Here is an 8,239-nt window from a genome sequence, read left to right on the forward strand (position 1 = left end):
ACTATTCATAGTGGTCAAGGTTTCTTTATATTCCTTTCAGATTCCCTGTGATTAAGGGCTATACAAATAAACATGACTTGACTCTACTTGACTTGAATGTAAGGTTCTAGCACGCCTACATCAGCCAGAGGTTTCCATGGTACAGATTGGGTAGTTGGCACACATTGTGCTCATTGAGACTTTATTATTCAAAGGCAGCTGAGACAGACATCCGTGTGGGTTCATCTAATGTTATATCCCTCCAAGATGCTCCAGTGACGCCTGGTGTGTTATGTAAGATTTCGCATTATTACCAGCCTCGTTTTTGAATGGACTGTGTTTTCTGTTATTAGTTTCTTTCTTCCTTTCTTTTCGTAGTGCGTGATGTTCAATCTTCCTTCCCCATTAAAACCTTCAGTCTGATGCCTGTGTCTGCGCCTGTCTCTCTACCCATAATACTGAAGGTTTTGATGATTGTTTTGAGTTTATTATTTTGCTTCAGTCAACAAACGGCAACTTTCTGTTTCTATAATTTGGAATTCCTAGTTTCTGATCATAAATCGGCCGCAAAAGGGAGGTGTTGGGGGTATCAATACCTGGTATTGATACTTGCTCAACCCCTTTTTTGGATAATATCACCCCTGCCCCAATTTGAACCTGATTTACTTAATGTAATCATGTTTCAGATTGCTCTGTTGCATTGAGTATTTTCGTTCAATAAGATATTGGTTTGTAAGTGATTTCATGTTAAAGTAATCTGCCACAGGCCTTCAGAATCATTATTGCTTGTTTACGACGTCATAATTTTCTCGTCATGATTTTGAGCCAATTCTAGGGCGGCTGGAAAGGAACCAACAAACAAACATTCATAGTTACAATGTTGACAATTTTATATTCATTTAACCCGTTTTCCAGACGGGGAAGGAAGCTGAAAAAAAAAACTGCGCATCAACACAACCACCTGAACATAAATAATATTACAGTGAACAATTGAAGACAATGCACGTCACGTGAAAACAAAACAGGAGAGTAGGACAAAAACACGAGTATTTAGATTGAGATTCGCATAAATGTCATTCATACAATTATAACAACCATCACTAAAGAGAAAATGAACAGTATGCCTCTTTCCTTTTTTCCCCCTCAATGAGATGCCCCCATGATCTCCATCTTGTGACCAAATGTTCTGTGGTCGAGTGTTACACAATAAACTCGCGAGGTCAACAGCATAGAAATAATAAAGGCCTTGTCTTTAATTGACTTTTTCCTCTGGTGAGTATGACGTTAAAAATATCGAGCCCAAGAACAGCACTGTCATATGGTGATGATGTCAGAAACTAGTTGTGCAAGATGATGGTGACTCAAAGTTGTCACATGAATTTAAATATTGATTGTGAAATCACCTCACACTGACGTTGCAGGTGATAAGAGGCTCATGTTCCACTTCCTGAGATATGTGTGTGTGGTGGATTGAAAATACCTGCATTGCCTTGTAAAGTACTGGATTGCCCTCCCTCTAAGGTTTTTGACACATTGCCATATTTCAGGCTTTAAACTTATGAATGAATAACAAAATATATTAAACATGAAGATACAATTGTGAAAAGAAACCAAATCTTTTCAAGTCGAGTCAACTCATGTTTATTTGTATAGGCCTTCATCACAAGGAGTCTCAAAGGGCTGCACAGATAACAGACTATTGCGAAGTACAGACTATTATTACACCATCCCCTGATCTAAAACCTACATGAGGGCAAGGAAAAACTCAAAAACCTCAACATGAGGAAAATGAACAAACTTTGAGAAGGTACCACACATAAGGTAAACCCCCTTCCAGGAGGACCAGGTTGCAGTGGATGTCAACTAAAATACAATACACAGATATTGTCAACTTGTAAGTATAGGTCATTCATAAGCTGTAGAATATAAGTGTGTTTTAAGGCTAGATTTAAACAGTTCTTGACTCAGATACAGGTTACAGATTGAGCATTCCACAGCACCGGGCTTGAATGGAGAACGCTCTAGAACGTTCGGATCTCTTCTTGGCTCTTTTGATCACTAGTAGACCAGCATTTTCTGAGCGAAGGCTCCGGACAGGAACATAAGGGGGAATTAAATCTGAGAGATATGAAGTAAGTCCATACTTAATTTTGTGTAATACCAAAAGAACCTTAAGGTGACAGGGAGCCAATGCAGGTTAGCTAAAATCGGCGTAATGTGATCAAACTTTCTTGTCGTAAAAGTCTCGCTGCAGCATTTTGTACCAGCGGCAGGCTTTTGATGCTGGACTTCGGGAGACCGGAGAGTAGTTCATTCCAGTAATCGAGACGGGAATTATAATCTCCTTATCTTAGAAAATATTTTCATTTTTTTAGCTTTAAGTTTGAAGCATGAAACACAACCAATGTAATTGACAGCTATAAACGTTTAACCTTACTTTTACAATTAAAGGAACAGTGTGTATTATTTAGCCACGAAATGTCTTAAGTCCGGCTTGGGGCCAGTTACGGCCTGTGATCAAATTTTTACTGGCCCGCGGCCTTTGTAATACAATTAATAATAGTTGGCCCACCAGTAATATTGACCGCAGTATAAATAAATTTGTACGAAAAAATGATCACCACTTCACCAGATGATGCCAGTATACCTTTTGCCACCTTGCCCTTGGCTGACTGTTAGAATTTTAGCCCACTCCATTTCTGACATGGCGACTGTAAATAAATAAAGGAAAGTTGACTGTGAGGGCCACCTCTTCCATGACAAGGGGAAATTAGAGTATTTTGCCACTGAAATCCGAAACAACGCTGTCTGCCTTATTTGCCAAGATACTGTCGCTGTTTTAAAAGAATGTAATATCAAGGGGCACTGTCATACGAAGCAAGCTGATTACAAAAAAAATGGAAACTGGAGACTGCTTTGAAAAGGTGAAGCAACTGGAAGCTGTTTTAACGGCGCAGCAGTGCCTTTAAACGACACTCCGCCAGTCTAATCAAAGCGCAAGTTAAGAGGTTGCGACGCTGACCGCCAAGCACTTCAAACCTTTCACGTAGAGTGAATTTATTAAATGCCTGGCTGAATAGTCGGCCCTCACAAATTTTCAATTTACCAAATCTGGCCCGCTTTTTGAAAAGTTTGGACACCCTTTGTGTAGTTCAACAGAAGAATAATGCTAAAAAGCACCAGAAGAGTACAAACTATGATGACTCGATGTGATCAAAACGCAACATTTTACTTTTGATTTGTTGCCAAGTCTGTTTGAGGTTTTTGGGTACCCGTAGCAGCAAAAAAATGCAGACAAATATGTCAACGTGTCAACGTTTCCCTGTTGTCATGAACCGGAACAGGGGTAGGACCCAGATGAGTGACGTTTCTCTCACAAGCTTTATTTTACGGGGAATGGGGTAGTAATGCACGTTAACCCAAACGCCAGTGATTCGGCGATCGTTGGGCGGAAGACGTAAGGGAGCAGTCAGGCGTGGAATGACAGGAAGCCAGAGGCCGACGAGATTGATACCAATTGCACGAGCTGATATCGGGTAGATGGGGTCGATACCGGACAGGACGGGACAGACAGGATTGATATCAGGCACTGGAGACTGGAGTCCGATAAAAGCAGGACGAGATAGACGGAAACGATACCAGACGCCGGAGATCAAAACTAAACAGGACAAACTAGACGGGAACGCTACCAGACACTGGAGATCGATATCAAACAGAACAAAATAGCCGGGAACGAAACTGGAGATCGGTATTAAACAGGCCAAAATAGACAGGAACGATACCGGACAGGAAACACAAGCAGGAAAGTGGACAGAGTAAAAACCCATGTTTTGCGGGTTCGTTGACGGATTGACAAAGGGTGAGTGAGAACACTGAGCTTAAAAAGGAGGGAACCCAATCAGTCAACGAGCTGCCGCTGGCGCCAAATGGCCGGGCCAATTGGGTGCCATGGGCAACTGTGACACCTGTATTATATATTTTTGATCATTTCAATTTGTGTTCGCCGTACAAAACTTTTTGCCAAGAAACATCCATCTACTGCGCTTGCGTGGGTTTCTTCCGGACAGTCCGTTTTCCTCCCACATTCCAAAAACATGCATGTCAGGTTAATTGGCCGGTCCAAATTGTCCCTAGGTGGGACTGAGCAAGTAGTTGTCTGTCTCTGTGTACCCTGCGACTGGCTGGCAACACGACCCTACTGAGGATAAGCGGTGCAGATAATGGATGGATGGATGGATGCATACTTCATGTAAAATAGGTGGACCAAATGATTTGAAAAACATTTTATCTGTGAGATGGATCTTGTTCTTGCCCATTTCGACTCTAATCTGGATCGTCTCTGTCACTGGTAGCAGATGACAACGTCTTCGTAGATTGTTAAAATTGTCGCAACACTGACAAATGTTACCCTCGATGAGGCATTTATTTTGTATGTGTTTTTCTTTGTATACTTTCTTTAGTCTTTCTTTCTGCATATAGATATGTGTTACGTTGTTTGTATAAGGTTTATATTGCTTAACTGCATCATTTATAAGGGGAGCAATTGGCCGAGGTTGACAGGAATGTGTCAGCTCCCTCTAGGTCAGGGGTGTCAAAACCATTGTAACTCGGGGGCCACACGATAGTACAAACATTCTGTCGGGGGGCCGGACTAGTAGATTAAAGAGAAAGAAAAAGAGAGATAAAGAAATAAGAGAAAGAGGGAGGGAAAGGGAGAGAGGGCAGGACAAAGAAAGAAAAAGAGAGAGAAGGAGAGAGCGTGAGAAACAAAAGAGATAAAAAGTCGTAAGAGAGGGGAAAAAGAAAGGGAGAGGAAGAAAAAAAATCCAAAGAGAAATAGAAAGACAGTAGGAGAGAAAAGAGAAAAGAAAGCGCGAAGGTTAGAAAGAGAGATGGGTAGAAATAGATAGAAATAAAGGAGAGAAAAGAGGAGAGGGGTGGAAAGAAAGAAGGGTGAAGCAAGATAGAGAACGAGAGAAAAGAGAGAAAAGGAAAAAAGGAAGTTAGCGCAAAAGAAGTTAAAAAGACACAGAGAGAGAAAGCAACAAAGGAAGAGAAAAAGAGACACAGTGAGTGAAAGAGACAGAGAGTGGGAGAAAAGGGGTGGAAAAGAGAAATACAAGTACAGTGTCCTTGTTTGAGGCAACTGGCTTTGGCAACATCAAGTTGACGTATTTCAACCTGCAGCTTGTTTTTCTCTTGCGTTTCTCTGAGTGTTGTCTCGCGGGCCTGATCTGGCCCCCGGGCCGCCTGTTCGACACCTGTGCTCTAGGTATTGTAAAATAAATGCAAATTTCTCCAACCTACAAGTATTTTTTTTTAAAAATGCACGCTTACATGAGAGTTAAGGTATTTTTACGTACTATTTAAATTAAGTCATTTTTTTAGCAAATGAAGGTGATTTTTACCACTAGGAGGTCCTAAGTAATAAACACTGTCCTTTTAAGTAGGCTGGCAGTATACACGTTCCAAAGCTGCTACAGGCATTTTGCTATCACATCTAAAGTGTTTCATTTTGTATTTTCCATCAAAAGTCATGATGAATGAGCCATACACTAGGTATGAAGAATTTTATGGATGGCCACGTGCCAAACACTTTTGCTGCATTTACTTGACTGGTTGAAATAGAGAAAAATGTGTAGAGTTGGGAAAGAGAGAGAGGGTTAGGGAGACATGAGTTATTTTAAAATCTCACATAATGTTATTTTCTTTTTTTTTATTACATTTGATGACATTTTTAACAATCAAGAACCCTTAATAATTGATGTTGTGAACCTGAAGAATGATTAATGATTTTTATAATTGTCAGGGCAGTGATACCAGCATTGATACCTCATTTTTCAGACTTGTACTAATCACTAAGTCAAGTCACATTCATTTCTCAAGTCCTTAATCAAGAGATCCCTCAAGGCACTGCACAGACCACAATTACGCCCTCCCCTGATCTGAAACCGGCATGCAGGCAAGGAAAAACTCAAAAACCTGGGCATGAAGAAATAAAAAACCTTGAAAAGGGGACACACAAGAGGTAATCTCCCCTTCTAGGATGACCAGGCTGCAATAGATGTTGCATTGACTAGCAATACATAAAACAATCTTGGGGTAGTCATTGATACCAATTACATGTAATGATAGACATCAGGCACATTTTAGTAGTCAGACCAATACAATGCTATACATCCAACCATTTTCTGTGTGTGTGATCAAATACAGCTACTGGCCTTCCTGCGCAGAGTTTGCATGTTTTGTGGGTTTCCTCCGGACACGCCGGTTTCCTTCCACTTTCCAAAAAACATGCATGTCAGGTTAAATGGCCGGTTCAAATTGTCCATAGGTGTGAATGAGGAAGGGAGTTGTCTGTCTCTGTGTGCCCTACGACTGGCTGGAAACCAGTACAGGGTGTCCCCTGCCCATTGCCCAAAGAGAGCAGAGATGGGCTCCGGCACCCCCGTGACCCTACTGAGGATGAGCAGTGCAGATAATGGATGGATAATGGATGGATAATTTTTAAATGGCCAACAGAGGGAAGCTGATCCTGGCATCAGTCACCCACTCAAGTGTCATGTCCTGCACGTTTGTCATGGCGCCCAGCTGGCCCCGCCCCTTGACACCAGCTGACCTGCATTTCCTGATTACTCCTATGGGTACTTAAACGCGCCTTTTGGAACTGCCCTAGGCCAGATCGTTGTTTACCCTTGTTGAAAACCTGTTCATGCATGTTTGATACCTGTTTATTCTTGTTGTGCTTGTTGGACTTTGTTGCACTTCGGTGTAACATTCTGAGAGATTCCTGCAAGTTCTGTTTAATCCCGTTAAATGCCTAGTCTGTAGTTTTGCCTGCATTTGAGCCTGCTTTGTTTTGTTTTTGGTCCGTTTGTGTGTTGGACAACTTTTCTTTCTCAATTAAAGTGACAGATCGTCTACGCAAATGAGTTCCAACTTCCTGCTTCCCGACCCGCTTCGTGACAACAAGTGCCTTTAAAAAAACGTGTATTGGTTACAAAACAGATTATTAGTATCTCTATTTAGAATATCTTCCACCCTACAAAAATGTTTTGTATTTTCAAATAATTATCCGATATCACAACATTATATTTCATTCAATACATGTATTATATTTAATTACTGGCAATTTATTGTTTGTTTCTAGTTTCTCTGTGTTCAATTGCCACGCCTTAAAACAGGCTGGCTGGAAAGAAACCTACACAAATACAATTAACCATTCGTAATTAAGTCTACTGAGTATTTCCTAGATCCAATTAGTAATAAAGGTGAGTGGAAGATTTTCAGTTCAGTTTGTGGTGGACCAACCCATGTGTATAAATAAATGTATGAATTAAAATTATATACAAATAAACACCTAGAAATATTTGCCATGTAAATGAATGAGCACATAAATAAATCCCATAATACCTGAATATGCAATTTATTCATTTTTGAATTTATTTGGTCATTCATTTGAGTTTTTAAATAAAACAGTTGTGTGCTTCTTTTTGGGAAATTAATAGACAAACAGACATACAAATAGAACATAAATAGCCACAGCACAATGCACTTTATTATACCTTGCGTCAAGACCAGAACGGAAACAGGACCCAGTTGCGTTACGTTTCTCACAAGTTTTATTAAAGGAAATAGGAAGGGCTGCCCCCACGATCCGGTGTTCGCTAAGCGCGGGAAGCAAGTCGCTCTCGTACTCTGATTGTGATCCAAAGACGGAAGTGGATCTTCCGTAACAAACGATGGCGGTGTCAAGGTCGGAAAAACAGGTTGATAGCCGGGACAGGAGAGCTAAAACGTGGTCGGGCTCAGAAACGAGTCGTAAGCCGGGACGGGAGAGCAGACGTGGTCCGGATCAAAAACGGGTCGTAAGTCGGGACGGGATACCAGACATGGTCGGGATCAAAAACGGGTCGTAAGTCGGGACGGGAGAGCAGACGTGGTCAGGATCAAAACGGGTCGTAGCCGCAGACAGACTGGAGCAAAAAAGGGACAGGTGGGAGTCAGGGTCGAAAAAGGCTTGCCTAGTATTAACTGAGGTTTGCAGACGGACTGACAACAGAGGACAGACAGGACTGGGTTCAAATACTGAGAGGGAGCCAATCAGAACCCGCGGCGGGTGGCGCCAAATGAGCGGGCACAGCTGAGTCACATCAGTAAGCATTACACCTTGATTTAAATATACAACTCAGAATATATGTATTTGGTCCTTTCCTTAGTAGGCCTGTACATACATACATTATCTTATCCTCAGTAGGGT

Source organism: Urocampus carinirostris, chromosome 12 (genome assembly GCF_059441175.1).
Source record: "Urocampus carinirostris isolate Australia breed hairy pipefish chromosome 12, RoL_Ucar_1.0, whole genome shotgun sequence".
NCBI classification, from domain to species: domain Eukaryota; kingdom Metazoa; phylum Chordata; class Actinopteri; order Syngnathiformes; family Syngnathidae; genus Urocampus; species Urocampus carinirostris.